The sequence below is a fragment of the Triturus cristatus genome, chromosome 4_2, assembly GCF_964204655.1.
Source record: "Triturus cristatus chromosome 4_2, aTriCri1.1, whole genome shotgun sequence".
NCBI lineage: Eukaryota > Metazoa > Chordata > Amphibia > Caudata > Salamandridae > Triturus > Triturus cristatus.
In genome coordinates this window covers 954,535,096-954,555,414 of record NC_140586.1, presented here as the reverse complement: position 1 = coordinate 954,555,414, position 20,319 = coordinate 954,535,096, and the positions used below count along the sequence as shown (strand labels likewise).

The 20,319-nt window shown below is 46.1% G+C and overlaps 1 long non-coding RNA gene across 1 annotated transcript in view; it reads left to right on the top strand.

The window, feature by feature from the left end:
- Positions 1–8,460: 8,460 nt before the first annotated feature.
- Positions 8,461–20,319, top strand: part of LOC146839084 (uncharacterized) — a 38,722-nt gene continuing 26,863 nt past the window's right edge. Inside the window, exon 1 of the long non-coding RNA XR_014960777.1 lies at positions 8,461–8,578. This is a non-coding gene — a long non-coding RNA (uncharacterized LOC146839084). The remainder of the gene's footprint in view (positions 8,579–20,319) is intronic.

Genomic DNA, 20,319 nt, shown 5'->3' with positions numbered 1-20,319 from the left:
GTGCTTGCACCCCTTACAGGGATATAGGTACCCTGTATCCCACTGAATTATAACACATATATCCTCATAGGTCACCCCTAAAGCAGGCCTTGCTAATCCTACAAGGCAGGGTGCTGAGATATGTGTGAGGGGGAGCCCCTACCTGAGTAGGGCCCCTCTGCAACTCTCGTAAAAACTACTGCGAGGTTGTTTGTAGTGCAGCCATACCATATACTCTTAACCCCATTATAAGTAATCGCGATAGCATGATAACTTGAGAGTGGCTGCACAGAACCATGTTGTGTTTGGTGTCAAACATGTTGGAATCATACCCCCAATCCAGCCATGGGAGTGAGGGCATGATTCCCCCCTGCTAGAGGGGTGATATGGTAAATGCGGCAGATTTTAGACACCAATTTAAAAGAGCACACGTAATACAAAATGGATGCTACCCGCCACCCACACGACTCTGGCTGCCTGTTGCTGGGCAGAACTCCAGCCACGGCAGCTGGACAATATGGATCTTGTTGCAGGGAGGTGTCCCCACCTCCCCAGACAGACTATGTGGATTGGAACTGGGTGGGTGCACCATAGGATGCCTTTCAGACTTGCACGTAGGCTTCTCCAGTGCCTACTTCTGCATACACCGCCTGGAACCGGTTCAGGGGCATCCTGTCCCCTGCCCTGGTGGGAAACACACAAAGGGGAGAGGGTGTAGCCACCCTTTCCCACCTGAACTCTCATTGGTGGGCTCTGATGTAGACACTCCCCTATACCTCTGGCTAAAGGTGGGTGCAGGGTCCCCAGAGCCTCAGATTAATCTTGGACTTCACAGACTTGAACCTTCGACTTGCTGCCACACAGCTGAATGAAGAAATCTCCCTTGGGGTAAAGGAGTTACCCCCCTGCTTGGCAGGCACCTGAAACACTGCAAGTGACCCAGTCGGAACTCCGCTGCTCCTACGGACATCGAAGACTCCTACTCACACTGAGGTGGGTTTCCAAGCATCCCAGAGGTCAGTGAGTGTGCACAGCAAAGCTGAGCACCGTGGACCCCGTGGGTGCCGAGATCCCCAATACCCCAGGATACCAGCCACCTCTTGCACAGCACACGAACCCGACAAGTGGGGAAGTTGTGCTTTGGCCCATTATTGAGCCAACCTCTCAGCATCATCTGTGCCAAAGAACGACGCCCTAGCCTGCTCTGGCGACCCGTGGGCGCATCTTTACACACACCAAATTGCTGCCTCCCACGGTCCCTTGTCTCTCGACTGGTGGGCCCTGGCAGAGGTCAATCTTCACTTTCAAGAGTTCCCCTGGCTGCTCCAGGCCTGCTCTTCAGTCTCCTTGCTGGAGACCTCGCTCAGACCTCGTGGGTCTGCACCAGTAGCTGCTTCTTGATTCCTGCGGTTGCCAAGGCTTAGTGGATCCAATCCGGACACTAACACCGCAGCGACCCTCATCCTTTGTGGGACAGTCACCCTCCAGAAGCTGGCCTTCCTTGATGCCTCCTGGAGCCCGTGGCTGCTGATCCAAGCTACCCATCTTCCACCTGGAAGCACCCGACATTGAAGGGCTCTTTCTCCTGAGCTCCCTGGTCACTGTGCCGTGACCCATACTCTGTCCCCTCTGCTTTCAGGCCCTTCCCTTCAAGATCTATATCTTCAATCTGCACGACATCGACGACGCTTCTTGCTAGCAGCAGTTCTTCACGTTTTCCCATTGAAAACCAGACATCAGCCCAACATCGAAAACGACCTATACACCCGGCTTCCCTGGGGCAGGTAACAGGGGTACCTCGGTACACTCGTGGGTGTGGGCCCTCCAAGAGCTTAACTTTAAACTCGTGAACTTGAACTCCTGCTAGAAGTGTTTAGATTCTTGTAAATTCCAACCGCGACATTCTCCATAGGGTTTAATAGAGATCCCGACAGTATACCACTGCAAGCGTCTCCCGTGGGTCCCCTTCCTCATTACCTTGGGTGGTTTCGTAAGGAGGCCAGCAACCCTAGGTGCCCTAGGCACTGTCTGTAGAATTGTCATGGTTCTTAAACCACTTTTTTAATATATGGTTTGGTCCCCCCCCGGGGCCCTGTGATTCCAGTGCTATTTATTGTAACTATCAATGCTTGTTTGAATTGTATCTTTACCTCCAGCCTCATAAAGAGACTAGTGGGATTGTTCTTAGAATAAATACATATATTTTATATATATACCTGTGTGGACTACTCTTTCATTTCGTCATTCAAGAGGTTATCTATGGTAAAACAATAAGCTTAACACTTCTTCAAGACTTAGCCTGAAGGCTGCTCTCCACAGCTACCACTAGGATAGCTTTCTTTAAAGGTTGTCTTTTAACCTATCACCTTAAGAGTGAAATTGGACTGGTGCAAGGTGTCCCCTATAACTAGAGGACAGCATATGCCAGGCCAACTTCTCACACTCATGACATTGACTTCCTCATCACCCCTGATGTAGAAGCCCTTTACACTAACATCCCACAGAGGACAACTCTTGAGGTGATCGAGGAAGACCTAAATTGAGCCACCTGGGAGTCATTGACACCTCCGAGCTTTATCATGGAATGTGCAACACTGGCATTGACCGAGAATTTTTTCGAATTCAAGGGTCAACTTTACCATCAGACCCAAGGTACTTCCATGTGGAGTACCTTCGCTCCTAGTGTGGCCTGCCTCTATATGGCAGCCTTCGAGAGACAATATATCCACCACGATTCCAACCCATACCGCGATAACATCATGGAATGGAAGCGGTTTATTGATGATATTCTCATCTTTTGGAAAGGGAACTCAGAAACCCACAGGGATTTCTTGAAGTGGATTAATAATCTTAATCCATATCTGAATTTTACCATCACTGTCTCACCCACACACACATCCTTTCTTGACCTCACTATTAAAATCGAAGGAGGTCATTTAACTACCACAATGTACAGAAAAAGCACTGACCGCAATAGCCTCCTCCATTTTAACAGCCACCATCCTAAGTCACTTAAAGAAAACCTACCCTTTGGACAATTCCTTAGGATAAGAAGGAACTGTAGCACGGTCAATGACTACAAATCCGAATCTGAGACTCTTGCTATGAATTTGACCGCAAGAAACTACCCACCTAAAAGCGTTGCACTTGCAAAGAAGCGAGCACGCAATAATAACAGAGAGGGCCTTTTGGAACCCAGAAACCAGAGTATGTCTGAGACTGAGACGCTTACTTGCGTCACAACATTCACACCTATGTCAAACAGACTCAACAAAGTGCTAAAGAAACACTGGGGTATATTGAACACTGGGTCCTTACACCTAGAACAACCACGTTTTGCGTTTAAATGCTCTAAAAACTTAAAAGACATGCTAATCCACACAAGACCTAAACCTAAAGATACCATGAGACAGAGTACACTATGGCAGTTACCAGCAGTCACTGGACACTACCCTTGTGGTTCCTGTACGGCTTCAGTACATAAAACCATCACACTGAACCAGACATTTATCTGGGAAATGAGAAGTCACACAAATTGCAACACAGCCAACTGTATTTATTTACTTACATGCTCTTGTGATCTCTACTATGTGGGCATGACTACGCGCCCCATTAAATTGCGTATTTCGCGACATCGCAGCAGCTTTTGCTGCCGCAAAAACAGTACTAAAATGTGCGCAAATTTTCTAGAAAAAACACACTCTCCGGACTCTCTGAAATGGGTGATCCTGGAGACTACACAGAATCCTTCCAAAACCAGCCTGTTTACGAAAGAACAGAGATGGATACACCGTCTATCCACATATGATATGTTATGTTATGTTATGTTATGTTATGTTATGTTAACCGGATTTGTGGAGCGCGCAGCTGCCCCAGCAAAGGGGCGTCCCGGCGTTATAATAGACAAGAGACCGGTCAACAATACCAGGGAACACGACCATAAACAGCTCTAGAATTGCAAAGGAAAAAGGAAGGTTTTAATAGCCTTCCTAAAAACTAAAAGTTCATCAATGGCACGAATATGGACAGGGAGAGAATTCCATAGCCTAGCAGCAAGCACTCTAAAAGAGCGACCACCGGCCCTAGCCCTCTTAAAGCGCGGGACTGTGACCAAGTGTTGCCCTGAAGATCTTAGAGACCGCGAAGGTGCATACGGCAAGACAAAATGCTCCAGGATCTGTGGAGAAGAGTGCTTCAAAATTTTGAATAAAAGACAAAGAGATTTAAACTGAATCCTCTGAGCAACAGGGAGCCAATGGAGTTTATGAATACTTTTTTTTGCCGAGCAAAATCTCGGCAAGCCAACCAGAACCCTGGCGGCAGCGTTTTGAACGCGTTGAAGTCTAGAGAGTTCGGCCACATTAACTCCCAGCAAAAGAGAACTCGCGTAATCCAGCCTAGACAAAATTGTGGCCTGTACAATAAGCTGTCTGGTTGGAGCATCAAAAAATTTGAAAGTAGGTCTGAGTCTACGAAGAGTCCCAAAGCACATGGCAGCAGTTTTCTTAGTATGAGAAGTAAAACTAAGTTTTGAGTCCAACCAGACCCCTAGGTTTTTGACCTCGGAGGCTGGAAGAGGAGTTGGACCAAGTTCAGACGGCCACCAATGCGCACCCCAGAGATGACTCTGCCTGCCCACAATGAGAACCTCGGTTTCTTTGGCATTCAATTGTAGGCAGTTGTCTGTCATCCAACGGGCCACTGAGCTAATTCCCTCACGAAACTTAGCTGCCTCAAGGTCAGAAGCCCCACTTATTGCAACCGCCAGCTGCGTGTCGTCGGCGTAGGACACCATAGTCAGGTTCCAGCGCTTGGCGACAGCAGCCAGCGGCTGCACATAGAGATTGAAAAGTGTGGGGCTAAGAGCCGACCCCTGCGGAACACCGTGAGCAATAGGATAGGGTTTAGATTGAAAAGGAGGAGTAACAACCCTGAAGGTACGACCAGATAGAAACGATCGAAACCATTCCAGTGCCATGTTATCGACACCAGCCTCAACCAATCGCTTTAGTAGAATAGCATGGGAGACGGTGTCGAACGCGGCACTGAGATCCAAAAGCACCAGTGCCGCTGTTTGACCGGAGTCAACCAGAGTTCGTAGGTGTTCGACCATAGAAAGCAGCGCAGTCTCAGTGCTATGGCCAGGTCGAAAGCCATTCTGTGAGGGATCTAAAATATTAGCAGAATGGAGATGATTGGATAAGATAGCATTGACGTGGGCCTCGGTCAGTTTTTTCACCCACGGAAGAAGGGATATGGGACGATAGTTCTCTAATTTTAATGGGTCCAGGGCAGGTTTTTTTAAAATAGGCATCACCTGGGCTTGTTTCCAGCTGGCAGGGACAAAGCCTGACGTCAAAGATAGATTGACCAGGTCACAAAGGGGAGGGAGACAAAATAGCGCAGATTCTCTAAATTGGGCAGGACGAAGAGGATCTATTGGCGAGCCTGATTTAACTCTCGCCGAAATTCTATTAAAATCCTCCATCGAAAGCTCTGGGAGAGAGCACAAAGACATAGTAGTCTTTGGGGCAAATTCCAACTTTTCTAGAGGTACAGGTGAGCCCGGAAAAGAACGGTAGACAGCCGCCACCTTTTCCACAAAAAAGGTGGCCAAATCTTCACAATGTGAGACAGAGCAGATCTCAGCGACTGGGGCTCTACTGGCTGTAAGATCCTTAAGCACCTTAATTATTAGTTTGGTAGGGTTGGTGCTGATGTTAAATTCGCGAGAGTAATAGGCGGCCCGAGCTTGGCATACCGCTCTATGATATTTCCTAGTCTTAGCAAGATACAACTTTTTCCCCGCAGGCAGATATGACTTACGCCATGCTCTTTCAGCTTGTTTACATGATTTTCTTAAGAGCCGCAGCGAGTCATCATACCATGGGCTAGGTTCAGCACGACGACGTTTACTCTCTTCAATTGGGATCAAACAGTCTAAGGCTCCAGTCAGCCAGCTGCAGAAAAGATCATAGCCCGACTCTACATCAGAAAAAGGGCCCAGAGGGTGTAGACCAAGAAGCCGATGAAAGTCGGCAAGCTTCAATTTTTTCCATGGGCGTCTGAAAAGCACAGGTGTAGTTGCTCTATGAGGAGAGTCCTCAATTGTAAGATGCAGCTCTATGAGATAGTGATCAGTCCAGGCCATAGGCCTGGGAGATAACACTTTAATCGAGGTTAGGTTGGAAAAAATAGGGTCCAAAATATGCCCACCAACATGAGTGCAATGATCAACCAGCTGAAATAGCTGGAGAGCCTCTAAATCGGCAATGGTGTTACTGACCGCAGGAGAGAGGGGGATATCAAAATGGAGATTTAAGTCGCCAATGATGCTAAAATTGGCAGCCTCTAAAGCTAATGCACTCACAACTTCAGGAAGAGCTGACCTAAAGGCAGCATCCGAGCCCGGAGGTCGATAGATAAGTAAACCAGAGAAACTAAAATGAGGACTGACAGAAACACTGAAATGAGCACTTTCGCAGCCTGCTATATCCAAGGCTTTCCATATACATGAATATCGGGATTTTACGGCGGCCGCAATGCCGCCACCTCTCGAGTTACGATTATGAGTAAACATCGCATACTCAGAGGGGAGAGCCAAATTGATCGCTGCCAAAGCTTCCTCATGCAACCATGTTTCTGACATGAAGAGAATATCAGGAGCTTCCTCCACAAGTAGATGAAAGACATCTAACTGATGTTTCACCAGCGACCTCACATTAAGGTGGCACACCTTGAAATCATAAGGAAACTGAATGTTTACCAGCTGCGGAACACAACTATCAAGACATCCTAAGGAAGCTGGCCTATAAGCGGAAATGGAGGTGGGGGGTGAAAGTTTAAAAGCGCACTCAGGGCACTGAAAAGGGCCGGATAGAGGGTGAATCAATGGATGAGTACAGGGCAAAAGGACACGAAGATCGAACAGCTTAGTCCTAGAATACATTCGTAGTTACAATAACCACAGCGGCACGAAGGTCAATGAGCTACAATGCCCTACCTAAGCCCTGACTCAGCGCGGACGGGCGCAGACGGGCAGGACTCTGGCACGACTCCGGCACAGAGAAGGCGCCCCCGTTGCGCGTCACCGCTGTGCGCTTGAAGGACTGGCTTAAATAGGGTGGGCGCGAGTGAGCAGATTGCTATACCGCTCAAGATGGCGGCCAGAAAGCGTCACCACCACTGCCCAATCCAATATGGCGGCCGATTCTCCCCAAGTACCTAACCCCCAGGACAGGACCCGCTAAAACAGCGGTGCGGTAACAATTATAGTGCAAGTAAAGGGGCAGATCCCCAAAGATAAAAGCAAGGGAAAAACGAAATAAAATGAAAAAGAAATACAAAACGAGGCAATTTAAAACAGTAATTAGGCAGAGCGGACCTTCAGTAAAGCGCTAGCACGCGAGTTCTAAACGCGCTAGTATGCACGAGTCCTTGTCTAGGCTTGCCCCCTTGAGAAACCGCCTTAAATAGGGTGGGCGCGAGTGAGCAGATTGCTATACCACTCAAGATGGCGGCCAGAAAGCGTCACCACCACTGCCCAATCAAATATGGAGGCCGATTCTCCCCAACTACCTAACCCCCAGGACAGGACCCGCTAAAACAGCGGTGCGGTAACAATTATAGTGCAAGTAAAGGGGCAGATCCCCAAAGATAAAAGCAAGGGAAAAACAAAATAAAATGAAAAAGATATACAAAACGAGGCAATTTAAAACAGTAATTAGGCAGAGCGCACCTTCAGTAAAGCGCTAGCACGGGAGTTCTAAACGCGCTAGTATGCACGAGTCCTTGTCTAGGACAAGTTTTGATAGAGGCCGTAATGATGATATTCCCTGGAGCAGTATCCAGATCTAGAAAAAATGAGAATCCTTATGGTAACCTTAAATAAATCACAGAGCCTCTTTTGACATTAATGGAAGGTATACGAGCACCACTCCGTCTGGGTCTTGCCCTTGTGATTTCAATCAACACCGTACCGTTACCTATAACCTTACACCTGACTCATGGATATCTGACTCCAAATCTCTTCTTTAACTAACTTTCAACAAAAAGTCCCTATCTTTATACTCCATCTCTGGTCTTTTGACTTTCGTGGTATTTCTATTGTGATTAGCCTCTACTTGATGACTACTGCCATAATACCATCCTGACTTAACAGATCACATTCACGTATTACTAAGATCTTTCACCAGTGTAGTAACATTATTGTTGTCTAAAACCCGGGGTGGTACCGCAACATATTACGTTTTTCACTTAGAAAAGCTGTTATGACCATTAACCAGCACCGACCTATACACCATTTTTCCTCCAACCTTCTTTACATTTACACTGGACTACTTTGACTTAGAACCACGATGAGACCCATTATATCGAAATTAACTAGTGGTTCACTAGCAGAGATACCACTCTAAGATGGCCGCCATATTAACCACACTATTATTGAGGTCTTAGTTTAAATGAAAACCCCCTTCTCCACCCACATCCGTAGGCACGTGATAAGCGCCGTCAATTTAAACCCGAGCATGGTTCATAACACTCACCTCCCGGGACCCGGTGGACAGGGCAGGTCGTCATTCCTGCATTACGCGCCATAACTGTAAGTAAAACACAATGCTGCGCTACTGCCACAGCTTTGTTTATTAATTTGACACTGTGTAGAGTTCTTCCGTAACCGCTTGTTCCTGCGATGATCGGGGCAGGTATCGGCTCTGACCCCGGCAACACTTCAACACATTTATAAAGAAACTAAGGGTGACGGATGACCAGCTGATATAGCAAACGTTTACGAGCAGCGTCCGCACAGAACAGAGCAACCTTTTGCTCTTTCTTGATTTCCTTTTCAAACATATGCCACGTTTTAACGCTTACTACCGCACAAATAATCTCAAACACCTATAAACATCACTCCTCTGGAAATAATTGGCAAGCAATTGCATCGTCACCTTACGCTAGCAGTCAGGTTATCATAATCTGACCAGAACATGTTCCCCAAATATGTGTACTTCGGGAAAGCAGCCACAACAGCCTCTACCTTGATTTCCCATATATGTTACACACCCCTTACAGAGAGCAAAGCCAACTCTATTTTATGGCTCGAACTAGTCCTACGCCCCATACTATCCCATTGTGTGAACCTTCCCACAACATTGTTCTAGTCCTCGGCCGACACACCAACGAGCAACTGAGGGCTATACAGGGCATTTAACAGGACTATCTGCACGTAGAACAACAAACAAAGAGAAATCATGTATTTGACATTTTAGTACAGCTACCATTATACCTTAGATGGGAATCATCTCTCTGTCTAGTCCTACAATTATAGGAACCATGCGCTGTGCTTATCCCACCGGGTACTGTTGAAGCCTGGTGTTTTACTGAAAAGGGTGAGTACCTTATTCAATTTCTGTTGCATCGCGGTTTTCCATAGGGGCTGAGAGTCACACTAGCTCACTGTGGAGACCCACCATCTACTTCCTAAATAGAAATGTTTTAATCCCTCAACGTAATTACGCTCACTTCACGTGTGTTTTAGATTAGAAATCAGAGTCACAGATTGTGTTTATGCTTAGATTGTACCACTTCAACCTGAACGACATGTATATATTTTGTTTCCCAAACAACAGGTAAAGCAAGGTACTTTAAACAATATGACACCACTACCGTGAGTAGAAAACCTACCACCTCTCTTTTTAGGTGTAGATAGTTATTACTTTTCTAGGTCCTGAAGAATCGCGAGGATATTATTCCAATAGGAGACCAAGTGACCATGGGCTCCTGTGAAGTGAACCCTCACGAGGCGTCTTCGCGATTCCTTGCCCGTTGGCTTGTGGGTCCCCTGAAGACTTTTCTACAGAACCAAAGGGCTCCCCTGGTCTGCCCTGACTTACCCTTGCTGGGTGAGCCCTCAGACCTTGTTGGTCTGCACCGCTGACTATCTTCACTTTCCACAAGACTTGCTGTTGCCAAGGTTTGTTGGCTCCAATCCGGTTGCCGACACCTCAGTAAGCTGCAGAAATTGCGGGACACTCTGAATCCAGCTCCTGGTTGTCGTTGACGCCTCCTGGACCTCGTGGCTGAAGAGTCAAGACACCTGTGATCACCTGAAATCACCCGACGACTGTGGGCATCCATCTTCCTGGACCCGGGTCACTGGCAAGTGACTTTGAACACTGTCTCCTCTGCTTTTAGGTCTTCTTTCTTCAGAATCCACCCTTGGATTCCACCCGACACTTCCCCTGTCTTCACAAGCAGCAAGTCTTCTTTGGCTCCCATTGAAAATGACGCCGCGACCCGACACCAAAAGACAACTATGCACCCGGCTTACCTGGGTGAGGTAACTCGTGCACTCCGGTGCTCCTGTGTGTGTTGGCTCTAGAACTACTTACCCTGTAAGTGACTTGCTTGTAGACTCTCTCGAAGTACCCTAAAACTTTAAAATTCCAACCGCGACTTGCTCCATTGAAGTCTATTGGGATCCACGGCTGTGTTCTCACACTGCATGCGTCTGCTGTGGGTCCTTTACTTACCTGCCTTGGGTGGATTAGTGAGGCCCCAGCGCTTCTGAAGGCTCTAGGCCTTCTCCCTTCTCAAGTCGTCTTCTTATACCTCTTTTTTAGTATATTGTCTTGTGCGCCCCTAGGGCCCCAGCCATATAAGTGCTTAATTTGTTGAGAAACATTGATTTGTGCATATGTTCCTGACTTCTAATCTCATAAAGAGATTAGTAGAGTGTGTCTAGAAATAAATACATATATATTTTATATATATACCTGTGTGGTGTCCTTTCATTTGGTAATTCAAGAGATTATAAGGTAAAACAAGCTGCTTTACATTCCTCTGAGACTTAGCCTGAAGGCTGCTCTCCACAGCTATCACTAGGATAGCTTTCTTTAAAAGGTTGTCTTAAACCTATCTACCATAAGAGTCAAATTGGACTGGTGCAAGGTGGCCACTTTAACTAGTGACCAGCATATGCCAGGCCAACTTCTCACATTGGTGGGCAGCGTGTGGGATTACAGCTTGTCATTGTTTTACCAGAAAATCTCTATTTGAATTACTAACTGAAAACCACTAAAGGAACTCAAGGTACATATAAAGTCAAGCTTAGTATCAACAAGTTCTACTGAACTTAGAGCTGTGAGTGAAGGGATAGCACACCCTTGCTACAGCTCAAGCTAGGATCAGTAGGCCACAAACTAGTGTAGGTAGTACATCACTGCAAAACACTAGAATGTCCTCAAGGGCTGGAGCCAGTGGGTCCACCCAACCTCAGTATAAGGACATGACTTTCTTTGACTTGAAAGCCATGTGTGCTGCAAGGCACCTGAGGATAGGACAGAGTCCTTCCAGACTACACCTGATAGATCTGTTGACCACAGATGATCTTAGATTAGCTCTAGGAGCAAAGGGGTCTGAATCAGGGGGTGGGTCAGCTATAGTCTCTGGGTCAGATGATCTGTGTTGAAGGGCCAGACCCACAAGGGTCTGAAAAGGACAGAGGAATTCTCCTTAAGAGAACTGACAGAGTGGAGGAGAGGCCTAGGTCTCTTTCTAGGGAATCTGACCACTCCTATCACTCTGGCAGAGAATCTGTCCAGCAGAGGAACTTATACCTTCCTAGAAGGGAGACCTCCTCTGACAGAATGTACAAACTGCTGCAGTATGAGGAAGCAAGAGTTGCCCTCAAGGCCAAGCAGTTGGCATTAGACAAAGAAGCCTCTGAGCTCCAGAGAGCTTCTAGAAGAGAGGGTTTAGAAACCCCTGGTGGCAACAACAGTGTCCCTAGAGTCAGAGATTACATAGCACACCATAGGAACCTGTCCAAGGTTGTTCCTCCATACCAGAGTGGGGATGATATCCACAAGTGGGTAACTGCTATGGAGAGGGCCTGTAGAGTACAACAGGCCCCCCAGAAACAGTGGGCAGCAATCTTGTGGCTCTCCTTTTCTGATAAAGGAAGAGACTAGCTCCTCAATGTTAGAGAAGAGGATGCTGATGATTATGAAGTCCTGAGGAGAGCATTAATAGATGGGTTTGGCTTAACCACTGAGCAGTACAGGTTCAAGTTCAGAGACACCCAGAAAGCACAGACTCAGGACTGGACAGACTTTGTAGATTATGCAACCAAGGCTCTGGAGGGCTGGCTGGCTGGTTGGTAGTAGAGTTACTGATTTTAAGGGATTGTGTAATCTTATGATGAGAGAACAGATCCTTAATAATTGCCAAAACCAGTTGTTGCATCAATACTTGGTGGACTTTGATCTGACCTCTCCCCAAGAATTGGGAAAGAAGGCAGACAAATGGATCAGAACCAGGGTGAGGCAGAAAACCCAGAACCAAGGGGGTGACACTAAGAAACAGGATCCTAAAGGCTCTGAGAAAGGTGGGGATAAGTCAAAAGACCAGAAGTCTTCACCTTTCTGGACATCAGGCACCAGGCATACACCGCGAGGACCGCTAGACCACCAGGGATACCCACGGGACGCTGACGCTGTTTGTTCCCCCTCGCCGCCACTCACCAACGCTGGCCGCAGTGGGGGGGAACTACAGCTCCCGGCAGCCTTAGTATCGCCCAGGACCTCCTTCCGGCCAGTTCCGCGCCTGGAGGCGCTACAAAAACAGAGGCTCCCCCCGCGTCGCGGGACGCGCGCGGGCGGCGCCGGGCTGAGCCCGGGCAGAGGGCGGGCCGTCTGTGGCCGTCAGGGGCAGGAAGTGGCAGGGCTGGGCCACCCCTCTTGTGTCTTCAGGCCGTAAAGGTAATCACCCTAAACATGGGCAAACGTACGACTAAGACCATATCCGCAGACACTGTTGTCCCTATTGAGCTGCCTACATCGATCGACACATTGTTGGCCAATGCCCTTACTATGGTCACCAACGAGATTGCCGACACCGAACGTAGACTGTCCTTCGGATTTCCTACCATCACCTCGCCATGTTCCCAATCTCCAAATGGTTTATCTAATCTGGGTCTCCCCCCTCTCCCCTACAGTAACGGTTATCAAACCAACAGCTCAAGTTGATACCCTAACCCCTATAATTGACATAACTAATTTGGCGACTACTCCTGCAACTGATCATTTAGTGGAGCCTGAACTAGATAAAATGCCACGCTCCAACAAAGTAACAAGGGAGAAATGTAAGAGAGGCCCAGTGAAATGTATTATAAATAAAAGGAAACAACTAAGTCGTTGCAGAAACCAACCTACTCCACAGAGCATGTGGAATAAAGATAAAGAGAAAGATTGCGAAATAGTTACATCAGGCGCCATAGAGGATTTATCATCTTCGCCGTTACCATCGGATGAAGGAACCGAAAGACCTACTGCTTTTATCTGTAGTTCAGAGGTTCAAGTCCTGGACAAAGGCAACCGTGGGGCCTCTACGCCACACAATGAGAGCACCCAGACTGAGTTTCTCGATCGAAGTATCCAACCCAAACTCAATGGCAATTTGATAGAAACTATCGTTGACACTATTTTTAAACAAGTTGAAATTCAAATAGCTAAACAATTTAATACTGTTTTTAAGAGACTGGATAAAATTGAAAACCTTGTAAAAAAAGAGGAAACTAAAAGGAAAGGCATTATTAGTTTAGATGCCGTTCGGGGTGAGAAAATTATGAATAAATTAGAATCACTATGTAATAGCCTGAGGGTGGGGGATCTGGCCGCTGCAGTGGACCCTGGACATAGTAACACCAAAGGTCCAATTGTTGCTAAAATTGTTTCATCTAACAGCTCCTTGGCCAATACGCCGCCTGTACAGACCACAGACCCAAATTATGATCCTTCTGGAGGGGCCGGAACAGTAACGACTAGAACCATAAGTTCGGATGCAAAGGCCATTATTACCCCGCTAGCTACCTCAACAGACAGGGTAGGCAATATTTTGGATAACGCATGCATTAGTGGAGGTGCACCAGTAAGAAACAGAACCACTAACAACTTAGGGCCGTCACTCCACTTACCTCCAGAAGCCTGCCCATATGTTTTAGTGTTAGCAGGTGTGCCAGCCCTCAAAGAAGGCCAAAGCGAGTCATGGGTACAATTACATAATAAATGTATCGACTGGCTGACTAAACACAAAGGGGCAAGATGGGATATCTCAAATGAGATTATATCAACTCGTCGGGTAAGTTGGGTGGGCCCTCAATATAAAAACATTAGTGGGGATTGCATAGTGATCAATTTTAGACATCCTAACTCGGTAAGATTCTTCATGGATACACATAACAACCATGCCAGTTTATCCACTGCAATAACCCTCCACCCACTGGGCTATTTTTATAGGCCCCCCCATAGGCTATTCCAAACGGTCCCTAATACCATTCCTTTATCCAATAGATTTTCTGCCCTATCCGATCTAGGAAGCTTAGATTGACCACCATTAATATTTCCCATTACACCGGATAAGGACATTAGCATAGTGCCTCTGGAAACGGCAAATCCTACATGTATCTATAAACCCTGTCCAGATAGATTAGTACCATCACATGTAGTATGCCCAGATCCCCCCATTGCCCCTCCTTCTTCCACCACTATACCATCGAATGATTCCTTAAGTATCATCAGTTGGAATATTGCTGGGCTTCCAGGCAAGATGAAAATCAAAGAATGGGTTACCTGGATAAGTAATTTTGATGTGGTAATGTTGCAAGAAACTTGGTGCACACGCGCTCAATTACTGGAGGGTTTCTTCTGTCATAATCTCATTGTACCATCTCCTGCTTTGGGACGACCAAGCGGCGGTCTATCTATCTGGGCAAAAATCTCTAAGGACGTGAAAATTGAACCTTTAAATGTGGTCAGTAAACATCTGATAGCCGCGAAATATGTTGCAAGGTTAAAGATCTGTTTTATAAATTTTTATAATAATGATTTCGTTAACCATCCTAATCCCACTTTTTTAGAACTGTTTAATTTTATTGATGAAGTTACGAATGGAGAAAAGTTTGGCCAATTCGATGGCATTTGTGTTGGCGGAGATTTTAATGCCCACATTTATTCTATATCTCCGCCCTGTAGATGAGGTTCTGAATTACTGGACCTATTACATAGTAGGGATCTAGACGATGTTATGGGCTATAGTGGAACCTCCGAGGGAAAGGTACCGGCTTCTACTTATATTGGCCGTGGTAGCTCAACCACGATTGATTATATGTTTACCTCCTCCCTCCTTAGTGAAGTCCTACTTAAATCCGAGGTTGTTAGCAGTTCATATAGTGATCATTTGCCAATAGTAATCCATCTTAAATCTACTAAAAAACCTGCAGGTCCATATGAGGTTGGAGCCCAAAACATTACTGCATCCACAGATAGGCTTAGGATTGTTTGGAGAGGGATTGACAATCAAGAGATCCTAACTAATGTGATCAGGAACAATCCTTTGTTGATCTCTAACTGCTTAACACTTGGTGGCTCCGATATAATTAAGTCCTTCTGTGATCTATGCACAGTTATAAAAAGGGCAATCTCCAGACCATTAAAAGAACAGAATATAAATAATCAAAGATGGTTTGACAACAATTGTTCGAGGGCTAATAGAGAACTCAGAAAGGCCTTGGAAGCCAAACCCCGAGACGTGTCCCTTATCAGATCACTACGTTCCAAATACAAATATGCATTAAAAGTTAGAACTGAGGAGCTTTTAATAAGCCATTGGGACAATCTTGCTAAAACTGCTGCCCTAAAAGATTCAACTGGGTTCTGGAGAGACGTAAAGAACTTGAGAGCCCTGGGAAGTAATATTACCCCGATAAACTGCAACATTACAGGAGACTCATGGGTTATCCATTTCTCAAAGCTTTATGCTGCAGTTGAAGACCCTATTGAGGATAATTTCCCCGACAGTACCATAGTCATAACACTAGAGGAGGTGGAGGAAGCTATTGCCAATATTGCTGGCAATAAGGCTCCTGGTCCGGATGGCTTGTCCATCGACCAGATAAAATCTAATACAAGTTTTTGGGCCCCCTTACTCTGTAACCTTTTTAATAATTTGAGTAAGAAATCCATCCCCTCGACATGGTCTAGTAGTACTATTGTACCCATTTTTAAAAAGGGAAATAGGTTGGACCCGGGGTGTTATCGACCAATATCTCTGATCGATAACACCCTGAAGGTCCTTGGTAGGGTTCTATTTGATAAAATTAGTACCTGGGCAGACGAAAACTCTATTATCCACCGTTGCCAGCTAGGCTTTAGGAGCAAGCTTGGCACGGTGGAACAATGTCTGAACCTTAACCTTATAATGGCCATATACACGAGAGCCAAACAATCCCCTTTGTATTTTGGTTTTATGGACTTAAGCTCAGCATTTGATTTTGTCAACCGCTCCCGCTTATGGTCCATTCTTTTAAATTATGGTTTAGACGAACCCTTAGTCCATTTTTTGGCCAACCTCCATCGCAATTTGAAAGCTAGAGTTCGAATAAACAATGAAGGTGAGGTCTCAAACGAGATTTTAATTGGCAAGGGGGTGAGACAGGGCTGCGTCTTGGCCCCTTTGCTTTTTATACTATACATCAATGAATTAACTCATTCTTTATGTAACTTGACAAAAGATGTACCAATTATCAACAAGAAACCCATCCCGGCGTTACTCTACGCGGATGATGCGGTCCTTATGGGCCGCACCCCGAATGCCTTGCGTATTTTAATATCGGGATTTGTTAATTATATGTCTGATTTAGGTTTGTGCACAAATTTTAGCAAATCCTTTATAATGACCTGCGGCCCTAAAAATTATAAAATCTCAAAGATTGCGATAGGTCAAAACATTCTAAGAAGCACTTGCACTTTCCCTTACCTGGGTCTGCTATTTTCCAATAGCGGCTCATGGCAACCTCACGTTGCGATGGGGAGAAATAAACTCTCCAAATCGATTAATTCTGTTACCTCTCTCCGTCAACCACGTCAGGCTGATGTGGTTTCCAGTTTATTACAAATCTATCGGACTCAATGTCTTCCAACTGGAACATACGGCGCACCGACCATTGTATGTCACAATGAACTAAAACTGCATTATGTTGAGGACTTTATTAGAGCTAGACCTGCATTATTTTGGTTAAGGATTTGGCAAAACCCGGCAGCTTCCCTGTCCCGTGAGATTATTATAGATTGTCTGAAAAGTGAGAACGCTGGTTTAATCCCATGGTTAAATGCGGTAGAAAGGAGCCTTGTGAGTGTCAACTATGGTCATCTTTTTACACACCCCGACCAGATTGACGGCTCCCACAAAAACCTGGTGAGAAGGGCACTTTATCAGTATTTTCACAACGAGAGAGAAAGAACAGACTCCTTGAAACAATCTACAATTAATGATTTATCAATCCGGGAACCATTCATCGAATTCCCGTTGTCACCCCAGCCCTATCTATGTAAAAAATTGGGCAGGTGGAATAGGATTCTATTATTTAGATTCAGAGACCGAAGCATTGTAAATCTTATTTGCTTTCCACTGGGCTACACTAAAAACCAGGAAAAAATTATATTGTCCCTGTGAGCATGGAGGAACCCAGAGCATGCTCCATTTTATTTTCGGTTGTGGTTTTTACATGAGATTTACAAGGCATTACCTAATCCCTTACTGTAGGAAATATGATTTGACTGACCACAACTATGCTTATAGACATTTTTTAATGTTGGGATCAGATGAATTAATTTTTAGAGTTAGTAGCTTTCTTAACGCTATTGTACGCTCACGCAGGTCTCTGAAAATTGACTAACTTTGTCTAGACATGTTTTTGCACTTTAAAGCACGATTAGCACATCTCAATGTACTGTATTTGTCTTGTCCTCATAAAAACCTATAGCTATCCCTTTTGCATACCTCCTATATATTGTATGTATGATGGTTTTTTGCACAGTTTAGCAAGAAGGTCAATTGCGTTTTCATTGATGTTTTTATAAATTATATTTTATATGTAATAAGCTGTGGCCCTAAATTGTAGTATCAAATGTGTATTTTAAATTTTGTTTTTGTGCTTTTATGGATGGTTTTCTGAAATCCGAATAAAGTCTATTTGAATTGAATTGAACTGAGAAGTCTTCACAAGGGCCCCAAAAATCTGCATCTGGTGGGGAGTCACAGTCCAACAAAGGAAAAGGCCAAAAGAAGCCCTGGTGCAAATTCTGTAAACAGAAAGGACACTGGACTTCTGACTGTAACAAGTCCAAAGACCAAACCACCACCACTCCTGCCCCTAAGGCAACTGCTCCCCCTAGTACAGCTACTGGTGGAGGTGGTAATCAGAATAAGGGTGTAGTAGGGTTGACCCTGGGTTCTGAAGTGGACTCTGGCCTGGTCAGAGTACCCACTCAGGCATTGCTGATTTGTTATGGAGACATTGATATGTCCTTCCTAGTGAGCCCCAGTAATCTGGCTAAAATACATACAGCAGCCTGTAATAAATGGCAAACAGGCTTTGGCATTTAGGGACACAGGTGCTAGTGTCACCATTGTGGCAGAGGATCTTGTGGACCCTGGACAGATCATCCTGGGTGAAATGTACCAGGTTACCAAAGCAAGCAATGTCAGGACCAACCATAGTCTGGCAGTTGTGAATTTCTCCTGGGGAGGGGTAACTGGCCTTAAGAAGGTTGTAGTCAGTGCAGACCTCCCTGTTGAATGTCTATTGGGCAATGATCTCGAGACTTCAGCCAGGTCTGAAGTAGAGTTATTGTTTCATGCTGAGATTTTGGGCATACCTGCAGAGGTATTTGCTGTGACCAGGTCACAGGCCAAAAGGCATAACACTGAACCAGCTCTGGATCCTGAAAGTATGGACCAGGTGCTACCCAAGAGGAGGAGCAGTTGGGTTAAGGCAGTGCCTTCCCCTCTGTCTCAGATCTCAGATTCCCCTCCTGAGGGAGGAGAAGCAGATCCTGAAGAAGGAACTGCCCCAGAGGGACTTGAGCCTGATCAGGTTGAGTTATTGGGGGCAGGGGGACCTTCCAGGGAAGATCTGAGTAAGGAGCAACAGTGCTGCCCCTCTCTTGAACCCCTCAGACAGCAGGCTGCTGCTGAGGCTGCTGGGAGTGCTAGTGGGTCCCATAAAGTTTATTGGGATGAGGGACTCCTATATTCTGAGGCTAGAGATCCTACCCCTGGAGCCACCAGGAGGTTGGTAATACCACAGACGTTTAGGGGGTTCCTCTTGACCCTAGCACATGATATCCCTTTGGTCGGACACTTGGGCCAAAACAAGACCTGGGACAGGCTTGTTCCACATTTTCATTGACCACATATGTCAGAGGACACAAAGGAGTTTTGTTGCTCCTGTGTCACTTGCCAAGCCAGTGGCAAGTCAGGTGGCACATCAAAGGCCCCACTGATACCACTACCTGTGTTGGGGGTCCCTTTGAAAGGGTAGGGATTGACATTGTTGGTCCCCTTGACCCACCAACAGCATCTGGGCACAGGTTTATCCTGTTGGTAGTGAATCATGCCACCAGGTACCCAGAAGCAATACCCCCGAGGACCACCACAGCCCCTGTGGTGGCAAGAGCCCTCATTGGAGTTTTCTCCAGAGTGGTTTTCCCAAAGGAGGTCATATCTGACAGAGCAAGCAAATTCATGTCAGGGTATCTAAAAGCAATGTGGAAGGAGAGTGGTGTAAACTATAAATTCACTACTCCCTATCACCCACAATGCAATGGGTTAGTTGAAAGGTTCAACAATTCCCTTAAGGGAATGATTAAAGGCATCCCAGAAAAGCTTAGACGAAAATGGGACCTTTTACTTCCCTGCCTTCTGTTTGCATACAGAGAGGTTCCACAGAAGGGGTTTGGCTACAGCCCTTTTGAACTTCTGTTTGGGCATCCTGTAAGAGGTCCATTATGTTTTGGTGAAGGAGGGCTGGGAGTTACCTCTCAAACCTCCTAAACAGGATGTGATGGATTATGTACTTGGTCTCCGCTCCAGGATGGCTGAATACATGAAGAAGGCAACCAAAAACCTGGAGGCCAGCCAAGAACTACAAAAAACTTGGCATGACCAAAAGGCTGTGCTGACTGTATACCAGCCAGGACAGAAAGTGTGGGTGTTGGAGCCTGTGGCCCCAGCACTTCTCCAAGACAAGTGGAGTGGCCCCCATACAATTGTTGAGGAAAAGGGAGAAGTCACCTACTTGGTGAATCTTGGAACTCCCAGGAGCCCCCTTAGGGTGCTCCATGTCAACAGATTGAACCCATATTTTGACAAGGCTGACATAGGCTTGCTCATGGCAACTGATGAGGAACAGGAGGAGGAGAGTGAACCTCTCCCTGACCTGCTCTCACAGAACCCCGATGATGGGTCAGTAGATGGTGTTGCTTTGGCAAGCAGCCTCACTGA